This window comes from Balaenoptera borealis (assembly GCF_965194805.1).
Source record: "Balaenoptera borealis genome assembly, chromosome: 4".
Lineage (NCBI taxonomy): Eukaryota > Metazoa > Chordata > Mammalia > Artiodactyla > Balaenopteridae > Balaenoptera > Balaenoptera borealis.
In genome coordinates this window covers 31,595,751-31,620,301 of record NC_138861.1, presented here as the reverse complement: position 1 = coordinate 31,620,301, position 24,551 = coordinate 31,595,751, and the positions used below count along the sequence as shown (strand labels likewise).

General features: G+C 42.5%; 1 long non-coding RNA gene across 4 annotated transcripts in view; it reads right to left on the bottom strand.

The window, feature by feature from the left end:
• LOC309628181 overlaps positions 1 to 24,551 on the bottom strand; it is a 461,146-nt gene that overhangs the window by 436,480 nt on the left and 115 nt on the right. For 2 of the 4 annotated variants that reach the window (XR_014244217.1, XR_014244218.1), the window contains exons 2-6: positions 23,889 to 23,948; positions 16,191 to 16,326; positions 15,673 to 15,757; positions 4,068 to 4,461; positions 893 to 1,056 (exon numbers count right to left, since the gene is read on the bottom strand). This is a non-coding gene — a long non-coding RNA (uncharacterized lncRNA). The remainder of the gene's footprint in view (positions 1 to 892; positions 1,057 to 4,067; positions 4,462 to 15,672; positions 15,758 to 16,190; positions 16,327 to 23,888; positions 23,949 to 24,551) is intronic. The other 2 variants (XR_014244219.1, XR_014244220.1) reach the window with 2 other exon arrangements.

Sequence of the window (24,551 nt, the reverse complement as noted above, 5' to 3'; positions counted from 1 at the left end):
TTCTTTTACTCATACATCGACACAGGCATTTATTGGGATTCAGCCCTGCCTTAAGAAGCCCACAGTCTAGGGATACAAATGAGCTAGTGATTACAGGGTAAAGTGATAATGATGGATGTTCTCATAGCTTATTTATTTATTTTGGCCATGCCGTGAGGCTTATAGGATCTTAGTTCCCCAACCAGGGATTGAACCCAGGCCCTTGGCAGTGAAAACCCAGAGTCCTAACCACTGGACTGCCAGGGAATTCTCACCTTTTTAATTTATTAAATGTCACCATCTGGTTGGCCCAGGAGCATCTTACAAATGAGATGGGCTGTGGCAGACATTGGTTGGTACTCAACTGAGCCAATTTTTTTCCCTTTTCCATTATGGTTTTTTACAGGATATTGAATATAGTTTCTTGTGCTGTACAGTAGGACCTTATTGTTTATCCATTCTATATATAATAGTTTGCATCTGCTAATCCCAAACTCCCACTCCATCCTTCTCCCACACCCCTCTCCCTTGGCAACCACAAGTCTGTTCTCTATGTCTGTGAGTCTGTTTCTGTTTTGTAAATAAGTTCATTTGTGTCATATTTTAGATTCCACATATAAGTGAGATCATATGGTATCTGTCTTTCTCTTTCTGACCTACTTCACTTAGTATGATAATCTCTAGGTCCATCCATGTTGCTGCAAATGGCATTATTTCATTCTTTTTGAGGCTGAGTAATTACTGCATTGTATATAGGTACCACCTCTTCTTTATCCAGTCATCTGTTGATGGACATTTAGGTTGCTTCCATGTCTTGGCTATTGTGAATAGTGCTGCCATGAACATTGGGGTGCATGTGTCTTTCAGCTGAGCCAACCTTAAGCACCAGAGCCCTCGGTCCTGGTGGCCTCACCCCTTGTTCAGAGCAGGAGGCAGGTCAGCTGAGCCATGGTGCTGTAGGATGTGTGGTGACCAGGACTGGGTATACAGGAGCTACACAGCCTCCCACAGTGCCTTCGCCACACTCTCATGCCTGGCCTTGGCTAGGCTTCCAGGAACAGCTGTCTCCTTACCATTCTGAGAAAAAGAAAAAAAGGGAGGAGTGAGGCAGATTATCTAAAAGGTCACTAGCAAAAGCCTCTTCGTCCTTTGGAACAGTTCAGCCTTGATCAGTGCTGCGTGCTCGGTCACCAGTTATGTGGAAGAAGCACAGCCATGGCAGACAATGGAGGTGGGAAGAAAGCCAGCCCTTCTGGCAGGACTTCTAATGCTCAAAGACAAGAGTGGCCATACCCCCCTGCAGGAACCCCACAGTTAGAGGCATTGAAGCCTTCCAGTAAATCCATCTTGGAAGGCAATTCATCTTGGCCAAGTCCCTGAAAGGTAGGCCTATGGGAAGTTACAATTGTTGGTGCAGCAGTAAAGACCTGGCTTAAGCTGACTAGGACAGCCGTGGGCTTGTTATCTTAACCACAGACATTTTGTTCCAAGCGAATGTTATCAGCTCTTCAGAAAACCTTTTGAGAGAATCAGGCGAATCAAGCCCAAGCTGCCCTCCCTCTCTGTGTGCCCTCCCTCTCTGTGTGCCCTTGTCTGGTTTCCCGTGAAAGAAATGAAACCAGCAGCATCATGGAGAGAAAAGACTCCGCACGAGCTGCTTTTCTCCATCCCATGCCACTCCATCCTTCTCCCCGCTCCATCACCCTGAAGAAGTCTCCTTCTGGAATAAACTGCCTTTCATCCCTGTCACCTTCAATATGGCTCTAGGAATGTCCTTCTCGAGGACCTGTGGACCATCTCTTTGAAAGGTAATCACCAGAGGAGACAACTTCTCTATCTCTCAGCCTCTGAGGGAGGGTAGAAGCCTAACATTAGAGAACACCTTGCTCCCAGTTGTAAAGCTAACTTCTGCCATAAAGACAGGAGAGGGACTTCCCTGGTGGCGCAGTGGTTTAGAATCCACCTGCCAATGCAGGGGACATGGGTTCGAACCCTGGTCCGGGAAGATCCCACATGCTGCGGAGTAACTAAGCCCGTGCGCCACAACTACTGAGCCTGCGCTCTAGAGCCCACAAGCCACAACTACTGAGCCTGCGTGCTGCAACTACTGAAGCCCATGCACCTACAGCCTGTTCTCTGCAACAAGAGAAGCCACTGCAATGAGAAACCCGCGCACCACAACGAAGAGTAGCCCCTGCTCGCCGCAACTAGAGAAAGCCCATGCGCAGTAACAAAGACCCAATGCAGCCAGAAATAATAAATAAATAAAATAAATAAATTTATATATATATTTAAAAAAAAAGACAAGAGAGGTTTATGAGCAAACACAGATGGCCTTTGACAGCACCCTAACACCGCCCAGTAGTTTTCCACTAGCTCACCCCAGCATTTAAAAACCCTGGGCTTCCCTGGTGGCGCAGTGGTTGAGAATCTGCCTGCCAATGCAGGGGACACGGGTTCGAGCCCTGGTCTGGGAAGATCCCACATGCCGCGGAGCGACTGGGCCCGTGAGCTACAATTACTGAGCCTGCGCGTCTGGAGCCTGTGCTCTGCAACAAGAGAGGCCACGATAGTGAGAGGCCCGCGCACCGCGATGAAGAATGGCCCCCACTTGCCGCAACTGGAGAAAGCCCTCGCACAGAAACGAAGACCCAGCACAGCCATAAATAAATAAATAAATAAATAAATAAATAAAATAAAATAAAATAAAAAATAAAAACACTTCCACCCTCTGATCCAGGGGAGTTAAGTTCAGACTGAGTTCTGGCCTGTCTCTCTTATGGCAATAGCCTTGAATGAAGCTTTCCTTGCCTGTTTAACTTTGCAGGGTGCAATCTTTGCTTTGACATGCCCCTGCTCACGCCTCCAAAAGCTTCTCATTCCATTGCAGCAGTGGCTCTCAAACTAGTATGTTTCTGAGTCACCTGGAGGGCTTGTTAGAAGTACAGTTGCTGGGACTTCCCTGGTGGTCCAGTGGTTAAGAATCCGCCTTCCAATGCAGGGGATGTGGATTCAACCCCTGGTAGGGGAACTAACATCCCACGTGCCACAGGGCAACTAAGCCACGTGAGCCACAACTACTGAGCCCACGCTCCACAACGAGAGAGCCTGCACGCTGCAACTACTGAGCCCACACACCACAACTAGAGAGAGAAGCCCGCGCACTGCAACAAAGAGCCCATGCACCACAACGAAAGATCCCTAGTGCCGCTGCAACTAAGACCCAATGCAGCCATAAATAAATAAATAAATAAATATTTTAAAAAAAGAACACAGTTGCTAAAGCAGTAGGCCTGGGTCGGGGCTTGACATGTTCCAACAAGTTTCCAGATAAGACATGGCTGGTACAGAGACCATACTTTTTAGCTTGTTTTTTGCACAGACTATCTTAACCCTCTAAGGGCCCTGGAGTTCATGGTGGCCCCAGTATACTGTCCTGTAAAAAGGTCATTTCCAGAGTTGATGGAGATGTTTTCTTTCCCACAATCTTCTCCCTCTCTCTCTTTTTAGTACTTGTTCCCCCTGTACTCTCTGGCTTTTCCCCCTCCCTTTCCTTCCCTCTCCTTTGACTCCCAGGTCACAGTAATTCTCTTCCAATTAGCCTTCCCCTTCTGGAAAAAAAAAAAAAGAAGTAGCCTGCTGCTACTTAGGATAGCCGTTAATCTTTCCACGTTTGAGGCTATAGTTGTTTTTGGTTGTTTTTTAACCAACAAATCCTTCTTGGAGCCCCCTTGGCACTTTGCTTCCCTGGGGATGGGGGAGGGGGCTTCCCTCATACTCCCTGGTTACCTAGCAACTTGTCTCCTTTCTGACAAGTCACCGCCCCTGCGGAGAAGCCAGCTGATGTGCACACAACAAAGGGAAAGTGACACCACTGCTCCGCTTCCCCTCCTCGAAGGCCTCCCTGTTCATTAGCGCTGTGATAAGTGACTTGCTATGGGCAGGCCCCACTGATGCCCTCTTTGATTAAGCCAGCCGCACTGCCCCTCCCAGGGATCTTGGAGTGATGGCAGCTTGTCAAGTTCCCGAGATGCTGAGTAGGTACTGGGAATTTCAGATTTAACCCCTAATTATATCCAGCCCATCACCTTTGTAATAGGAGCCATAATAGCCTTTTCATTGTTGTCTTCAAGTCGGTGGGGCCGTGTGGAAAACTATATCCATATTCATGCCCGTGTTTCCTATCTATTGCTACTACATCCTCTCTCCTTACACTTCAGAATGAAAGGGGCTTTGCTTTTCTCCTGCGAAAGCCTTTATGAAAGAAGCTGTTTGTTCTATACCCTTCAAGCCCCCGCCCCCATCATCTTTGTTTCTTCTTTACACATTGATGAATTAACCGCTTTGGGCCCAGGGTTGGTAACTGATTTTAATTTATCACAGAAGACAGAGATGCCCCCAGGTAGCGCTCGTAGAGTGGAAAGTTGGTTGATCCTGGACCAACTGAGGAAAGAGGGTTTCTCAATCTCACTTTCTGTAATCCTGAAAAAGACAGTAGAATAGGGAAAAAAAGGACAAAGATAGAAAGAGAAAAAACAAATTCCACTCTGAAAAAAAAAGAGACATTCATAGCAGTAATACTTGTAACAGAGAAAAGTGGTAAATTACCCAGATGTCCAATAGATGAATGCCCATACAGTCAGTATAGTAACACAACAGAAGATTATTAGATTGATTTTATAAATGGTAGGCTATTTATATGGGTCATACCAGTCTTAGAGATAAATATATATTTCATATTTAAATATGCATAATGCATGCCACATATAAATATATGTGATGTGTTCATATACACAGTAATTCAGGGGAAAAGAATCCAAGAGAGTTTGAACAACTGGTTAGATACATGCAAAAACACATGTAACTTTTCAGAAAAATTAGAAGACTATGTGAAAAGATATGAAGGCACAGTCCAATTCCGTAGCCAATAGCCACATGTAGCTAGTGGGGTGGAGTACTGGAAATGTAGTACTAGTGGCTAGTGTAGTACAAATGGCTAGTGTGAGCTGACATGTGTCATAAGTGTAAAACTGGATTCAAAGACTTAATATGAAAAAATATATAAAATAGCTCATCAAAAATTTTATGTTGATTACCTGTTGAAATGGTTGTATTTTTAAAACACTGGGTTAAATAACGTATTATTAAAATGAATTCCGGGCTTCCCTGGTGGCGCAGCGCTTCAGAATCCGCCTGCTAATGCAGGGGACACCGGTTCGAGCCCTGGTCGGGGAAAATCCCACATGCCGTGGAGCAACTAAGCCCGTGCACCACAACTACTGAGCCTGCACTCTAGAGCCTGTGAGCCACAACTACTCAAGCCCACGCACCTAGAGCCCGTGCTCCGCAACAAGAGAAGCCACCGCAATGAAAAGCCCGCACACCGCAACGAAGAGTAGCCCCCGCTCACCACAACTAGAGAAAGCCCGCGCGCAACAACAAAGACCCAACACAGCCAAAAGTAATTTAAATAAATAAATTAAAATAATAATAATAATAAAAATAATAAAATGAATTCCACTCGTTTCTTTCTACTTAATGTGGTTACCAGAAAATTTTAAATTACGTATGTGGCTCACATTTGTGGCTTGCATTATATTTCTATTGGACAGTGTTAAGTTTAGAGTTTAATGTTTATTAGGTCCTCTTTCTATAAAATTGCTAAATTTCTTGTTCTGTTTATATTTATAAGGTGTATGAAGTCTGGATAGAAGGAATTTGAAAGCAATATTTCCACAAAGACCAGTTCTACAGCTGGCTTTCTACATTCTATACTAGACTTTAGGCAGATAATGGAAATTGTGACTTCCCTGGGAGGATAGAAGGAGGCCTGGAGAGGAAAGGAGGAAGGCCACCTACTTCAGAGGTGATAGGGTCATTGAGACAACTAAATGTTGGAAATACAAGTAGATGGTCTCCTTCTAAGATGTCACTTGTCATTTTGGAGAAGGCTTCCTTCCCAAACCAGCTCTTTCCTGCGGGCCTGTCAGCTTGACCTCTTGGAGTTGAGAAATGTCTTTCTATCCACTGTCCTCAGAGGAAGAACATATTCATTAAGCTACGAGTCAACTACATAACTTGGTGTGCAATTCATGATTTTTGTCATTTATGTGTTTGGTTTCATTGTTAGAATTCTTTACTCCTGGACAGTCTGTTGACCACAGATTTTAATGGGGGAAGGGGGCTTTGGGGGTGGTGAGCAGAGCACCACTGGTGCTGAAGATGTGACCGAGGCATGGGAGTGCCCCAGGGAATGGGGACACAGCAGAGAAATGAGACACTTACCTACCTAACCAAACTTTAGCTACAGCAACTCATGGGTGTGTGACCAGGATGTTCTAGTGGCCAGAATTTTCCGAGCATGTGCTCTAACTAACCATTTGGGAGAGGAGATGATAGACAAAACTAAGTGTATTCTGCATTTCAGAGACTGTCCCAGAGGGGACAGCACCCCTCCCTGATTTATGGAGACTGATTTAACAATAGGAGTAACATTATCCAAGGGGCTGATTGAATCAGCCCAAACACCACCTCCCCAGGGGGGACAGCACCTATGTATGCAACTGTGTATGGAATATGGGTACACAAAGCAACTTTGTGTACACAATATATATACACAACTGTGTATATAATGTGTGTTCGCAAAGGAATTTGTGTACACAATGCATATACACAACTGTATACATACTATGTGTCCACAAAACATTTGAGTACACAATGATTATACACAACAGGGTACATACTATTTCCACAGAGGAACTTTGGGTACACAATACATATACACAACGGTGGACATGCTATGTTTCCCCAAAAGAACTTTGTGTACACAATGCATATACACAACTGAGTACCCCAGGGGGATGCCAGGGCCACCCCTCGGGGATACCCTGCCCCCACCCCCCACGGGGAACAGCACCTCTCCTGGGCTGGGCCCCCATTGATTCAATCTGCCTTCTTAAATATGGTGACCCTAATTAAAGTAATCATCCTCTTTAATGGGTGTCAGGAGACTTACTAAGGCCGATTGATTTAATGGGACTCAGGAAACCTAAGGTGTTTGGTTGGTTTAATGAAAGTCAGGAGATTTAAGAAGAACAATTGATTTAAAGGGGTTAACAATATTTAAGTGAGCTGATTTAATCAATGGGAGTCACGCGATACAATGGGCCTGATTGAATCATTGGTAACTCCACCATTTAAGGGCACTGATTGAATCAAAGCAATCACGTGATTTAAGGGGGCTTATTGTTTTAAGGGCTGTTGGGGGATTAAGAAGGGCGATTGATTTAATGGGGTTCAGGAGAATTAAGAAGGCAGAATGACTTAATGAGTGTCTAGAGAGTTAAGAAGGCAGATTGATTTGGGGGGTCAGGAAACCTAAGGAGTTTGATTGGAATAATGGGTGTCAGGAGATTTAAGGAGGATGATTGATTTAATGGGGGTTGGGATGTTTAACGGGCCTGATTTAATCAATTGGAGTCATGTGATTTGGGGGTTGTTTAATACATGGGAGTCACGTGATAAAAGGGTGCTGAATAATTCTTATATTCAGGCCTGATCCTACTGGTGGCTGCCTTGGGGGCCACATTCATTAACATGGATGGAAAAATGCCCCCCAAAGTAATCCATGGTCACAGAATCTCATTAAACTTGGAAGAACTACTTTTTTCTCCAAGAGAAAAAAAATCGAAGTATAACATTTCTTCTTAAGAAAGAGAAATTGTTATTCAACTGCTACATCCCACCTGTTCAATAAATATTCACTGAACTTCATAGGTACCATTCAGCCATTAAATAAATACTAAGGCCTCACTATGTAGAATATTGTGTAGTTGAGATCCTAGACTTTAAAGACTGCCTGGATTCGAATCCTGTCTCTACTACTTCCTATCAGGATGACCCTGGGCAAATTATTTAATCTCTCTGAGCCTCTTTCTTCATCTGTAAAGTGGAATAAAAGAATAGTGTTGTTGTGACAATTACATGAGTTAATACAATTAAATGAGCTTTAAAATACATGAAAAATACTTAGTACATGAAAAACACGGGCACAGAGTGGATGATGCATAAGTATTTGCTGCTATATGCTGGCCAGTGTGCGATAGGAATAACAAAGATAAACACAACACAATATTGGCCCTCAAGGGTATTCCATCTGATGGCCTGTGAAACACATTGTTTCATTTAACCTTCATAATCAGCCCATGAGTTGGTATTGTTAATCTGAGACTCAGGCAGACTAAATTACCTGCCTGAGTGCACACAAATAATAAATGACAGGTGTGATTTAGAACTGGTTATTCTGACCCTAAATCCAGGGCTCTTTGCTCAATAGTATGCTGTCTTTCTAGTCTTTCAGAGGCAAAGTCTTAGCTCAGCCCATGAAGCAGAGGCTCTACCCCCAATAGCATTACAGAGATACTTTCTTTGCAGCAATGTTAGGGTGTCTGGGGAACCAAGTAACAGAAAGTCCTGACTGAATTTGGCTTACACATTAAAAAAAATTATCTCACATTTTTAAAAGCCTCAATGTAGGTTGCTTCAGGGTTTGATGGTTTCGTGATATCATGAAGGACCCAGGTTCACTCCATCTCTCTGCTCTCACTGTCAAGGAGAATAGGATGACCATGGCTGGCTCAGCAAAATGATGATCTATCCCCCCATATAGGAAATAGGGTGACCTTCACAGAGCATATTAGGGTGGACACAGCCACAGAATCAGCTTCTGCCGTTGGTTGCCTAGGCCGTCAACAGTGTCTGCTACAAGTGACACCAAGTGTCATCAAGTAGCATTCCTTTTACAACTAATAGAGTCCTCATCTCAATTTAGAAGGAAAATCCAAAATCAAAGTAGACTATAGATAAGTTAAATGGGGGTGTCTGCCATAGTGATGAGAATTTTAGTTTTGCCAAAACCCTTTATATTTTGAGAGCTTGGTTGTGGTCATGAGAACATCTAAGTTGTTCTAACCAGTTCAAATTTATAAAAACATTATTTGTGGACTTCCCTGGTGGTGCAGTGGTTAGGAATCTCCCTGCCAATACAGGGGACACGGCTTCGAGCCCTGGTCCGGGAAGATCCCACATGCCACGGAGCAACTAAGCCCGTGCGCCACACCTACTGAGTCCATGTGCTGCAACTACTGAAGCCCGCACGCCTCGAGCCCGTGCTCTGCAACAAGAGAAGACACCGCAATGAGAAGCCCCGGCAATGAGAAGCCCGCACACCACAAGGAAGAGTAGCCCCTGCTCGCCGCAACTAGAGAAAGCCGGCGCACAGCAACAAAGACCTAGCCAAAAATTAAAAAAAAAAAAAGAAAAGAAAAGAAACCCATTATTTGTGACTTTTAGGGAAGTGCTTTTTTTTTTTTTAACCACAAAAAAGAGGGTAGAACAGCAAGGACCTACTGTATAGCACAGGGAACTATATTCAATATCTCGTAATAACCTATAATGGAAAAGAATCTGAAAAAGAATAGATATATATATATGTATAACTGAATCACTTTGCTGTTCACTTGAAACTAACATGCCATTGTAAATCAACCATATTTCAATTTTTTAAAAATTTAAAATTTAAAAAAGAGGGTAGAAGATAGTACAATATTCAAAGCGATGTGTAGCAGCCAAAGGGAAATGTAATCTTTCCTAGGAGACAAGATTTTATAGCATTCCTGGATCTTTTTTGTATCTGATTGTTGAGGTCTTGACAGCTTTTCAATTGAGGAATACGGTCATGTCTGTTAAACTAATTGTAGCTCTTCACTCCACTATATAATTTTACATTTCAGCTTCAAATAGAATGGCTTCAATAAACATAAAGCAGACTGACACATTCCAGATTTCTGCAGTTTACTTTACACCAAGAAATTACATTTAGAGATTTCCAGACACATGCTATAAACGAAAATTCAACAGGAAGTTTCTTTCACTTCCTCTAAATCTGACCTACATTTCAAAAATGTATGAGTGGGCTATAACCAGGAACTTCTCTTGCTGCCATTATTCATGCTGTGTTTTCTGAAGTATTTTTTTTCTTCTCAGTGACTCTAGTGGCCGTTGAGGGAACTGTAGACCTCGGGAGTCTTTATGCAGCCCTATGTGAAATGGCAAATGTTATCAATAGGGATGGCCAGATGATATAGCTCTGAGCTACCTACATCCATCAGATTAACCAGAAAAGTCAGACCTCTGTACTCTTTTTGTGGAATAGTTGAAACCTATGGCTTTTTCAGCTATCTAACCTTAGATATTTTTAATGTGAGCAGCCATTTGATGGCTACATCTTTCCCAACTCTATGCCACCCACCTATCTACTCCCACCTATCTACTCTAAAGGAATCGGTGTGGTGATGAATTAGATCCAGTTTGTGTACATTGCTAGCTTTTTAGAGAATGGTGCCATATAAATTCAAGACCTTGTTAAAAATGAGCTAAAGCCCATAATATACCAACTTACATATATTTTATTGTACTCTAGGCTGCAATATAGACACAGAACATTCCCACACCTCCTCTACCTGCCATCGTAAGAGTTCTGGAATTCAGTCCAGGAGTCTGGTGTGGCCCCTAGATGGATGTGTGTGTCTTTGTGCCTGGAAAAATATGTGCTTCACAGAAGCCTTTCTCTCCATTTTAGAGTGACATCCATAAGATAGCTGGATAAGATGCTTACAGCAGAGCAACTGCTGTCCTCTGCCTCCACATAAAATGCCAGGAGACGTGGAGGAAAGCGGGCAGCCCAGTTAAGTAATAATGTGTTAATTCAGTTTAAAGATGTGAAGCTACGAGCAACTGGGTACAGAGTGAGGAAGCTTTAGGCACTTCAATCTTTAGCAGGGATTTAAAAGTCAAATGCATCGAGGGATCAGACAGATAACGTAAATTGTCAAGTGGCTCTAGCCAATAGGAAGTGATAAGAACTGGGGTAAATTTTTTTTTTTTTTTTTACTGTTCCATCACCTTTTATTACAATCCTACCCTTGTGTTCCAGAATGAATGGCTATTTAATACACAACCCAAAGCACTCCTAAAATTGATCTTAACCTTCCCATTTCTTTCTCAGTATATTAAATCAAAAGGAAAAAAACTTCCAAAAAAGTCACCAGGTTTAGTACATCCCAGGAAGAGCAACTTTACTAAACAACAGGAGACAAAACATGTCAGGAATCTGACCAAATGCACAAAACAGCAGGTGAGATTCCTGATAGGAAGGAATGACTCCCAATGGAACATAAATAGATCCCCTCAAAGTATATATATTTCACATGAGTGTGTACATATATATGTAATATATTAAAAGAAATTTGGTTTCTACCACAAGAAGTTAGGGCATTCAAATTTTAAAAATTAAAAAAAAATTTTTTTAAACAGAAACACACAAAAAACACTGCGTATTCAAATAAAACATGCCCCCCAGTTACTACATATGATCTTATGTATCAATAGAAGAACATCCAGGGAGACGGTTGGTTTCTAAGGTGTCAGATGTTTCTGCTTAAAAGCCAGATAGCCAGACTCGACTTCAAATAGGTACGAAGTATTGCATGTGCTGAAACTAATACTTGGTCTTGGGTTAAATAACACATTGTCTGGGTATTTTCTCCCACAGGGCTCATCACATAACAACAACAGCAACAAAAATAACAATAACAATCACTGATACTCATATAGTCCTTACCATGTGCCAGGCACTTTTCTAAGCACTTTACATATATTAATTCATTTTTAATACACAAAACAACTTTCTAAAGTAGATACTACTATTATTCCATCTGACACATAAGGAAACAAAGGCCCAGAGTCAGGCTGTTAGGAAGTGGTAGAAGTTGGATTTGAACCAGGATAGAAGTTCACTCAATACTTCTCTACTAAACTCAATATGATTTGAGCTTCAGAAGGATTTCAGTGGCTTACTCCTGACCTGGAGATCGTAGTTATACCAATCCAATCACTTCATTGATTCAAAGTTTGAACGTCAAACTTTTCTTTAAAACACTTTTCAGGGACTTCCCTGGAGATCCAGTGGTTAAGACTCCATGCTCCCAATGCAGGGGGCACGGGTTCAATCCCTGGTGGAGGAACTAAGATCCTGCATGCTACACAGCGTGGCCAAAAAGTAAAAAATTAAAAAAATAAAAAATAAACACTTTTCATAGCAAGAAATGTATTTTACCTCTTCATCCAGTACACACATATGTGATGCAACACTCACCCTCACAGCACACAAGGCACTCTGGTCTGTTCGATTCTTTTCTGTTCTGTACCATTTTTGAAAAGTGCTCAACACAAACAATTAGATTGATTTCTGCAATTTGGAAATTACTAATAAAAGGATCTTTTCTCAGCCCAAATCCATATATGGTCAAATATTGATTGACATGGATGTACAGAAAAAAAAAATCTTTATGAAAATTCTTGCCACTGCCTTGATTTTCACCTCCCAAAGACAGGCATCAGCGTACCAGCCAAAGAGTGAATTAGTGTCACTCTTTGCAAGCACAAACGCCTCTTTCACAATTGTTATAGTCAAAAAACAATTAGTGCACACACATACAGCACAAAAGTTAAACGATTTGTCTCTGCAGCCTAATCTTACATTACTATCCTCTATTCGAATACTGCCCAGTATATATCTAAGGCTCCTGAATAAAGAGAATCCACTCTTTCTTTTCTTCCCTTGGTTTCTTTCCTTCCTTCCTTCCTTCCTCCCTCCCTCCCTTCCTTCCTTCCTTCCTTCCTTCCTCCCTCCCTCCCTTCCTTCCTTCCTCCCTCCCTCCCTCCCTTCCCTTTTTCCTTTCTTGCCTTCCTCTTTCCTTTTCTCATCCTTTAATTCAACACACAAGTATCGAGCATCACCAAGACAAGGCACACACTCCGGCCTCACGGAATTTACAATCCCGTGAAGGATTGAAACAAACTGGATACTCAGCCCAGACATGTGTGTGTGGATGCAGTTTAATTCCTTCTTCTTTTGTGATAAGTGACCTACCGAAATATTTCTCAAATGCCGTTCAATAAATATTTTATGTTAAGACACCAGGCATCTAAAGTGAAAACAAAAACAAACAACCCTCAATACTTCTCATGTATTGTGCTGTTTTCACTGGAAAATGTTTGCCTGACAACCAAAGCCAGAGAGGAAACAGGTGTTTGGTTTTATTTTTCAGTAGCTTCTCTCCTGGTTCTCTATGTCAGTTGCCTGTGATGTGTATCTTGCCCCTGAGTTTTATAGATGTCCTTGCGATTGAGTCAACATACATACATAAATCAGATATACTGGTATGGGGGGGGGATTCTGTTTTCATCTAATGTCCAAATAATTGAGGCTGAGCTATACGTTATTAGTTACACTTTCCAGTAACTTGATAATCTAAGTATGAGTCCTCTGCTGGATGAAAATTCCAAGGAGCCTACAGATGGTATAGTAAATACAATATCACCCTCTAGATAAGCGGTGGCAGATATTATTCTGGTTTAAATTTCACTGAGAAATGTTCACAAGTATAGAAAAAAGGGTTGGATAGGAATCCAAAGAACTCCCTCATTTCCTTGAATCTGTGCTCAACGCCACCCTCTCAGTGAAGCCCATACACCCACTCCTGGCCCCCATTACCTTTGCTCTATTTCCTTTTTTTTCATTGTACTTAATACCTTCCAACGTACTTTATGATTGATTGACTTATTTAATATGTTTAGTATGTTAATTGTTGGTTTTTTGTGTCTTGGCCCCCACTGGAAGGTAATCTCTAATAAGACAGAAAGTTTATCTGTTTTGCTTATTGATATACACTAAGCCCAATAAATGAACAAACACCTACTGATCGACTGATTGGATAAATTAAAGGAAGAATGCACCTATTGATTATTTATTATAATCCATAATGCAAAGTGTGGGCTTTGGAATCAAATTGCCTGTGTTCAACCCCCAGCAACTCTATTTTTTTTTAGGGTGTACCGTGCAGCTTGCAGGATCTTAGTTCCCCTACCAGGGATCGAACCTGGGCACCTGGCAGTAAGAGCACTGAGTCCTAACCACTGGACTGCCAGGGAATTCGCTCCCAGCAACTTTATTTATTAACTGTTAGCCTAGGGCAAGTTACTTATTACTCCCGGTTTCCTCAACAATAATATTGGTAAGATAATAGTAATGCCTAGATCCCAAAGATGGTGTCGGAGTTAATCAGGATAATTTTCCCTATCCAGAATGTGCTAAATCCTCAACAAATGTTAGTTATTATTAGTGTGCACCTGGCACCTACACACACTGTATCTCATTCTAATACAGGATCCTGACACTGTACCTGTGGAGTTCCCCCAAGAATCATACAAAAACTCTTGGCCAATCTGAATATAACCCCCAATTGGAGGATCCTTGCTAAAACCCAAAGAGTCAAAGAACAGTCTTAGAAAAACAATGAATTTTGCTGGAAAATAGGAGGTATTGATTTTTCTTCCCTCCAAATAGCAACGAATGAATCGACTAATCATTTTCCCTGTATGCTACCACCCCAAATCAGGAGTTCCAAATTCCTGTAGAGACTGACAGAAATAAGATTGTGAATACAAGGATAAATTTTCTTAAAATAAAAATAAGTTGGGGCTTCCCTGGTGGCGCAGTGGTTGAGAATCTGCCTGCCAATGCAGGGAACACGGGTTCGAGCCCTGGTCTGGGAAGATCCCACATGCCACGGAGCAACTAGGCCCGTGAGCCACAACTACTGAGCCTGCGCGTCTGGAGCCTGTGCTCCGCAACAAGAGAGGCCGCGATAGTGAGAGGCCCGCGCACCGCGATGAAGAGTGACCCCCGCTTGCCGCAACAGGAGAAAGCCCTAGCACAGAAACGAAGACCCAACACAGCCCAAAATAAAGTAATTAATTAATTAAAAAAAAAACAAAACAAAAAACCACCCACCTTTAAAAAAAAAAAAAAAAAAGTTGATCAAGAGCACATTCCAGGACTTCCCTGGTGGCGCAGTAGTTAAGAATCTGCCTGCCAATTCAGGGGACACGGGTTGAAGTCCTGGTCCAGGAAGATCCCACATGTCGTGGAGCAACTAAGCCCGTGTGCCACAACAACTGAGCCTGCACTCCAGAGCCTGCGAGCCAAAACTACTGAGCCCGCATGCCACAACTACTGAAGCTCGTGTGCCTAGAGCCCATGCTCTGCAACAAGAGAAGCCACCGCAATGAGAAGCCCACGCATGGTAAGGAAAAGTAGCCCCCACTCGCCACAAATAGAGAAAGCCCACGTGCAGCAACAAAGACCCAACGCAGCCAGACAAATAAATAAATAAATAAATATTTAAAAAAAAAGAGCATATTCCAGAAGTACTGTCCTTGAACGTCTCTATTTAAACAATTGATGAGAAAGTCACATGCACCCAGCTATTTTCATTCCCAATGGGCCAACACGTAGAGTACCAAATCCAAGTAGTGTTGCCAACTAAGAACATACTGAGTTCCAGGGGCAAATAAAATGTAAAGATTATAATCATTTATTAGCATGCTTAAGTGTCAGAAGTAAGAATTTATATTTTATTTTCTGTTGCCCATATTTAAAATTGCACATTAAACAGTCTAAATTCAGGGTTACCAGATAAATAACCTGCCCCAGTGCTTTAAAATTTGTGTATAAAATATGAACATGAGCCATTATCCTGGTGTTTTACTCCAGTCCCTACATCTACTTACCAAGAATTGGCTCCTCTGAGCGTGTGGTAGACCGTCCTGTGTTCCCCCGGGAGTGTGGATTATTGTGGCTTTGCAAAAGGTCAGCCTAGGGAAAAGGATACACACACTTTGACCCAGGAATCACATTTCTAGAATTTATTCTAGACATGTAATCTGAGATAGGCGCAATGAACTGCCCACAAGAATGTTCACTGGAACATTATGTATTGTAATTTGAAAATGGAGACAGACTATGTCTCAAAATTAGAGATTACATAGAATAGTGGTATATATCTGAGGTTATTCCAGAGGTCAGAAAACTGTTGCCCATGGACCAAATCCAGCCTGCCTGTTTTTGTAAATAAGGTTTTACTGGAGCACAGACACGCCCACTCATTTATATATTATCTATGGCTGCTTTTACTACAACAGCAGCGTCGAGTGGTTGTGGTAGAAACTGTTATGCATTCATTTCCTGTTGCTTCTGTAACAAATGACCACAAATGAGTGGCTTAAACCATACAAATTTATTTTCTTACAGTTCTGAAAGTCAGAAGTCCTAAAATCAAGGTGTCGGCAGGACAGCATTCCTTCTGGAGGCCTTAGAGGAGAATCTGTTTCCTTGACTTTTCCAGCTTCTAGAGGTCATCTGTATTCCCTGGTTCATGGTTCCCTCTGCCATATTCAAAGCAAGCAGGGTAGCATTTTATCATCTCTCTCTCTGACTCTGACCCTTCTGTATCCCTCTTATAAGGGCCCTTCATTGAGTCCACCCAGATAATCCAGGATAATGTCCCATCTCAAGATCCTTAATTTAATCACAACTGCTAAATCTCTTTTGCCATAGAAAGTAACATAGTCACAGATTCTGGTGACTAGGATGTGGACCTCTCAGTGTTCAGTCTACCACACCATGTAACCCACAAAGCCTTCAATATTTACTCTCTGGTCCTTTAGGAAAAAGTTTGCTGACCCCTGCTTTAGACCATTGGGCTGGAGGATGAGAACAGCAGCTTGTGGCCTGAGGGAGCAACTTCTCTGCCACGTGACCGCAAGAGGGCTGCCCTCTAAGCCAGCTCTATGATGAGGGACCTACAGATTCAGTCCTCTTTAGAAACACAACTGCAATTATCCATGAAAAACCTGAAAAATACACAGAGCATTAGAAGAAAATCTAAATTTCCAAATCTATTTTTCCAAAATTCCAAAAAAGAAGGATCTTTTCTTGGCTATATGGTACTTTCTTTTTTTGACCTTGACACCTATTTTTTCTCCCTGACTCCCATTCTTTCTTACCAATGGAACCTCAATTTTTAACCAGGCAGCAATGTACCCAGTTAAAAATATCCATCGCTCCAGCCTCCCTTGCAACTAGAGATTACCCTGTGACTCATTTTGATCAATGAGATAAAAGCAGAAATCTGCTGAATGGAGCTTCTTGGGAATACTACTGTTTTCACAACTAAAAAAAAAAAAAACAGAAAAGAGAAAAAGCACAGACTCATCTAGTTCATCCTTACAGCCCTTCACTGTTTTCTTCTATGTCCAGCATAGAACACAGATGTGGTCATGGAGGTGGAACAGCCATTCAATGAAGAAGACGAGCACCAGGTCTGATGATGGTGGAATAGGAAGCTGGAAGGGTCCTGGGTCCTTGGCAACATCCATGAGCAGCTACACAAGCCCCGGACTGACCACCTCCAGACGGTTACATCAGAAAAATGAGCCACTCTTTGGCTTAGCCACTGTGGTCAGTATTCTTTTTTACATGCAAAGATGATCCTAGCAATTACAACATGATATGATGTATATCAAAGCTCCAGCAACATGATGTCTATCTGTGTGCTATTCCGTCACTCTGCTCTAACGAGAGTGGATCTACTCCATATATGGGGTGGGAAAAGCATGGATAGAACACAGGTCTTTTTCATGTGGTTAATTCTAACATCCCTTCATGGTAAAAAAAAAAACACACACACACACACACACAAAACCTCAAACTAGAAATAGAAGGGAACTTCCTCAATCTAATAAAAGGAATCTATGGAAAACCCACAGCTAACATTATACTTAGTGGTGAAAAGCTAAATGCTTTCCCTCTAAGATCAGGAACAAGGCAAGGATGTTCGTTCTTGCCACTTCTATTCAACATTGTACTGTAGGTTCTAGCCAGGGCAATTAGGCAAGAAAATGCGATAAAATTTGGAAAAGAAGTAAAACTATCCCTCTTTGCAGATGACATAATCTTTTATATAGTAAATCCTAAATAATCCATCAAAAAAACTATTAGAGGGCTTCCCTGGTGGCGCAGTGGTTGAGAGTCTGCCTGCCAATGCAGGGAACACGGGTTCGAGCCCTGGTCTGGGAAGATCCCACATGCCGCGGAGCAACTGGGCCCGTGAGCCACAACTACTGAGCCTGCGCGTCTGGAGCCTGTGCTCCGCAACAAGAGAGGCCGCGATAGTGAGAAGCCCACACATCGCAATGAAGAGTGGCCCCCGCTTGCCGCAACTAGAGAAAGCCCTCACACAGAAACGAAGACCCAACACAGTCAAAGGTAAATAAAATAAATAAATTTTAAAAAAAAACCAAAAACACAAACTTTAAAAAAAAAAAAGCTATTAGAGTTAATCAACAAATTCAGTAAAATGTCAGGATACAATATCAATATACAAAAATCAATTGTATTTCTATATACTAACAATGAACAATCCAAAAGTGAAATTAAGAAAACAATTCCATTTACAATAGCTTTAAAAAGAAGACAATATTGAGGAATAAATTTAATAAAAGAAACGTAAGCACTGCAAGCTACAAAGCAGCACTGAAGGACATTTTAAAAGACCTAAATAAATGGAAAAACTTCCTGAGTTCATGGACTGGAAGATAACGTCGTTAAGATGAAAACACTCCCCAAATTGATTTATGGACTCAATACAATTTTTATCAAAATCTCAGCTGCCTTCTTGTACAGAAATGAATGGACAAGCTGGTCCTAAAATTCATATGGAAATGCAAGGGACCCAGAATAACCAAAGCAATCCTGAAAAATAAGAACAAAGTTGGATGAGTCAGAGTTCTCAATTTTAAAACTTATTACAAAGAAACAGTCATCAAGACTGTGGTACTGGCATAAGGAAAGACATATAGATCAAGGAAATGGAATTGAGAGTTAAGATTTAAAATCAAAGTCTAAATAGCAACCACAGGGTTGGAAAATTCTGATGAGGACCAACCACTGGGATGAGATGGTGCAACTAAGAGTCAAGTTCCAAAGTGAGACGAACATGTGACTTTCGTAACTGGAGTCACCTGTCTGCTCCCAGGCTAAGGGAAGGCTGGGCTTCCAATTATAATCCTCCCACCCAAGAAGAAAAGATGATTACAGATAAGAAGACCAGAATACTGTTAAGAAAATTTATTCTAGGCTGCCCCTAGATTCTAGGCTGTTCCTATTTATTTCTACGGAGTAAAAGAGTGAAAAAGGATATTCTTGAAGGGGTGAGGGTTTCCCAGACACCTCATTTTGGAGTTTCACCATTAAATATATATCTGGGCTTCTTTACATTTTTTTCTCAGTTCTGGCGCTTCTCTGCTTCACTTGTTCCCAAACCTTTTGCCACACTCTTTATTCTGTATGCCCTGTCCCTCCCCCAACATCTTTACTACTGCCAAACTCTCTCTCTCTCTCTTTCTCACACACATACACACCCACACACACACGCCAAACTCTCTCTCTCTCTTTCTCACACACATACACACACACACGCCAAACTCTCTCACGCACACACACACACGCATGCACATTCATCCTGCATTCTTATCACAGCAGCAAACAGTACATTAACTGCATGGATTTTAGATTTAGACTGATCTGTTTTGAATTCAAGTTATGCTTTTTATTGACTTGTGCCCATCAGGCATATACCTAAACTCTAAGCCCGTTTCCTTGTCCATAAAATAGAGATAATACAAGGGGCTCACAGGGGCTTTGTGACGTTAAAATGTAGTGTACTGGGAGTTCCCAGTGGTTAGGATTACAGGCTTTCACTGCCATGGCCCAGGTTCAGTCCCTGGTCAGGGAACTTAAATCCCACAAGCCCCATGGGGCGGCCAAAAAAAAAAATTGGGGTGCATATAAGATATTTAGCCCAGAACCTGGCACACTGTAAATTCTCACTTAGTGGCATACAATAGCTGTACCTATGGCAGCTTCCTAACCAGTAGAGATGTTTGTAAAAAGAGACTCCTCTGGGGCTGGTTTCATTCTGCTGAAGATCAGACAGAGACCCTGGCTTACCCACATGATGGCAAAAATTATATCTGCAAAAAAATAATCCCTTGTTATGGTAGAAATTTTCCTAGACATAATCTCTCCAATGTCCATGTACCAACCTGTCTTCGGATGCTCTTAATAAAAATACATGGTTCTATCAAATCTGTTGCTTTTTAAAAGGGGGATTTTCAGGCTTACATATAAAATTATTAAGGGGTAGAGAAATGTACACTGTGAAAGAGATAATAGAGGCAGGATTTAACTTGGAAAAAAGGAAGGCAGAGTGTGTGAAATTAATAGCTGTCTTCAATAAGGATATTAAAAGCTATTAGGATGAGTATAGCGGTCAGTTCTGTCCCATTGCCACTAAGACAGAAATGAATTATGAGGCTTAACTGTGGCATTTAAAGTAGAGATTTACCCAACTCTGGATTACTTAGAAAAAGGAATCAAGGAATGGATACTGCAAACCAGTTTATACTGGGAAAAAAATGTCTATGAAGTGAAGTCATTGACACGTATTAAGGGAATGTCTTTATGAAGACAACCATTGACTGTTTTGCAGATTTCTTTTCCCCCTGCTGCATTCATTCATTGCACAATTGACTGGACCATTTGACAGATTATTTTTGGCAATTTTTTTCACTAAGACATCTTAATTAGCTTTTATCACAGTTCGAAAAAAAAACCCAGGCCATCCTTGGACTGGTCCGTAGACCTTTGTCAGTCAGAGGAGCACCGTTTCTAAAGTCCTGGCTCCAGGATTTCTCACCTTCAAAACCCTACTCCACGCAGGCTTCTGTCTTCCAGTGAAGATTTTGGCTCTTGATCTAAGCTCCTCTCTCCACTCTGAAACCTGTCAGCATCTTGGGTGACCTCAAGATCCACCATGATAACCAGCACTCTTCACTTCATGGTTATACCCTCGACCTTGTAACATCAGATCCACGCCTCCTCGGAAATCATACCTAAAACAGTAATTTCTTACTCTTCTAACTAGCTTCCTTAATTACTGCCCAGGTAACATCTATTTGACCTCTGCAGCCCCGCCTTGTTTATCTTCTTTTTTTTTCCCCACCCTTCTTGACTCAACTCTCCTGATCTCCAGGGTGACTGCTGCATACCTCCACCTGCAATCCTGTCTCTTGCACTGCACCCTCAGCAGATCACCACACATTGCTTCCTCCAGAAAAAAAGTAGATGCCGCCAGAAAAGAGCATCTATAACGTGTGCCACCAAATCGTCACACCCGCCTTCTTCCACCTTCCGCCTTTCCTCTTGTTACAGCGGACAGGTTACCCTCATCCATCCTATCCTCCTGGACCCTGAATCCCTCCTCTACCACCTTCTCAGGAACAGATTGGCTCCGCTTTCAATATTCAGTCTCTCCTTTTCTACAGACTCTTCCCATCAGCATTTAAATATACTCATTTTCTCTCATCTTAAAAAATAAAGTCAAAACTCTCCCTCAGTCGGCACTTCTAATCTGTCTCCTTAGTCTCCGTGAAAGACCTGTCTGCTTTCTGTATCCACACGCCTTGCTCACCCCGCCCCAGCTGGCCTCAGGCTCCCAAGGCACCAAAACAGCTTTCACCCCCACTGACCCAGATAAAACTCTTTTGCAGTAAACTTTGGTTCTTTCTTGACCTCCAGGCAACGTCTGCCCCTGCAGACGACGCCCTGCTCTCTCACTTCCTGTGACACCTGTGCTGTCTTGGTCTCCTATCTTCCCTCTCTCTCTCCCCTCCTTTCCAGTCTCCTTTCGAGACCCCGCCACAAATGATGTGTTTTGTTTTGTGTTTACTCCTAGCGTTCTGTCCGAGGCGCTCTGCTCTTTTCACTCTTCAAGCTCTCCCTGGATGAACTTGTTTACTCTCAAGACGTCATTTACTATCTAAAGTCTAAAGATGCTCAAGATTTTTCATCTAGTCTAGATCTTTCTTCTGAGCTCCGGGTAGCCGACTGACCAGTGGACACCTCCCCTCAGATCTATCTCTTACAAATCCCTCAAGCTCATCATGTCCCAAGCTGGACTCATTATTATCCTTCCTTCCTCCCAACTCACGGCTCTGGCAGGTTGCTCCCCTGCCAGGAACTCAGGTGTTATTCTTGAAGTCTCCCTCTCTTGACTCCTCACATCCAATCAGTAGTCAAGTCTTCCAGTTGTCCATTCCAAAAATCTGTCCATCTAGCTCCGTCTCTCCTTCCTCACTGCCATTTCTGGCCCAGGCACCAGCCCTTACTTAGGGTGGTATAGCAAAACCCTCCTGACTGGTCCCCCAGGTTCCTGTCTTCACTCTTGCAGACAGCTTTGACTGACCTAAGATGTTCATCAGATTGTGCCCCGCACCTGCTCCCCTTCCTCTGAATTCCTCTAAGATTTCCCACGGCCCCTGAGATAAAAAGCAGACCCTCAGACATGGCTCCTAGGGCCCTCACTTCTCTGCCTGTTCCCTTGCTCCCCACAGCTCACCCCAGAGACAGCCCTCCAATACTCCTCTCCTTCCCCCAACGAGTCTAGCTCTTACTGAGCCTCGAGTCTCAGCTTAAACGTCACTTTCTCAGGAGGTGATGAGGCCTTCAGTGATGGGTTGAATAGTGCCTTCCCTCCCCCCTCCAAACATAAAAAAGCTATTCCCCATCCTAATTCCTGGAACCTGTAACTCTTACCCTATATGGCAAAAGATGTGGTTAAGCTAAGGATCTCCAGATTTTCCTAGATCATTCAGGGTGGGGCGGGGCATTGGGCTACCATAACAAGATTCCACAGACTGGGGGGCTTAAACAACCGAAATTTATTTTCTCATGGTCCTGGAGGCTAGAAGTCCAAGATCAAGATTCTGGCAGGGTTGGTTTCCGGTGAGACCTCTCTACCTGGCTTGCAGATGGCTGAATTCTCACTGTCATCGCATGGTCTTTCCTCGGGGGGGGTGGGGGGGAGAGAGAGGGAGATCTGATGTCTCCTTCTCTTCTTTTAAGGCTGCCAGTCCTATTGAATTGGCCTCACCATTATGACCTCATTTAACCTTGTTCCCTTAAAGGCTGTATCTCCATGTATGGAAATATGGTCACATTGGGGTTAGGGCTTCAACACGTGGATTTGAGGGGCACACCATTCAGTCCACAACAGGCCCTAAATGCAATTACATGGATCCTTATAATGTAGACACACAGAGGAGAAGATACACAGAGAAGAGGAGACGCTAATGTGCCCCAAGAGGCAGAGATTGGGGTGATGCAGCCACAAACCAAGGGATGCCTGGAGCCCCAAGAAGAGGTACAGACAGGAGCAGATTCTCCCCAAGAGCCTTGGGAAGGAGGGCGGCCCTACCAGCACCTAGTTTCTGCTTCTGGCTTCCTGAACTGCGAGAGAATGACTTTTCGTTGTTTTAAGCCACTCAGTTTGTGATAATTTGTTACAGAAGCAACAGGAAAGGAGTACACTTCGGTGACCTCAGAGACAAGGTGGGATTGCCTGCTCCCTGCTCCCTCAGCTCCTGTCTGCCGTTTTCATCACCCACATCACACTGAATTGTAAGTGTTTGTTTAGAGTCAGTCTTCTCTTCTAGGCTACAGGTTCAAGAGGGCAGAGATGGCCTTTCTTGTCCACCACTGCTCCCCAGGGCATAGCACATAGTACATGCTCAATAAATATGAGATGGATAAGTCAATGAGCTGGTATTGAGAATTTCTTGGCTGGGAGAGTTGATAAGTAATAGACTGAGCTATGAAAACAAGCTAGGGAAGTGGTTCCTTATAGGAGGTAGTCTCAGTTCTCTGAAATAATTAGGTAACGTCTTGTCTAGAGACCCCAGAATGACCTTTCAGGAGTTTCTAGCCCCTCGACAGCTGTGACCCAGTGGTTTGCAATTTTCTTAGCAACTTGAGCTTTGGTGCCCTCTGGTGACAGAAGTGAATTGTCTCATTGTAAGTCTGTCAAGATTGACACAAATCTAGTTACCTGCTGCTGTATGCGATTTTCTCATGAAGAAATTGAATTTTCTCCTTACCGTTAAATCAACTGGAAAAAAAAAAAAAAAGAAATCAACTGGAATGATGTATTTAACCATGAAGTCGATAAAAGTTACATAAACCACATAACCTCCAAAGCCTTTGCAGGTGTCACCTTGAGTTTTGTTTTGAATATTAAGATTTCCCTGTGAAATACAAAATTTCAGATTGCGTTTACATTTTCTCCTCAAATAGCCATGTTGTTTATGGTCGACTTTAATATTATTTGGAAAACTGACACCGTATTGTAAGTGGCTGCTTATGATAACTAAGACTTAAGTGCTTTCCACAGCCCTTAAACCTTTATTGAGATTGAAACTCAAGTTGCTATTTTTTTACAAACCACATACATAAAAAGATGCCTGTGTGCTGTTTGTAAATGAGAAGTTACGGGTCTGGCTGCCTGTCTGTAAACAGACTTACTTTTCATCTCCTGATCTTGTAAAAATGCTGACAGCTACACAGTCTTCCAATTTTAAATTCTGTGTGAGTTGCAATGGCAGACAGTTCCACATAGCAACCGCGTGCATGACTATGCTTAGCTTCACGTCAAAGATGTGTTTTCCAAAGTGCCATTTGAAGATAATTTGGGAGGACAAAGTAAATACATTTT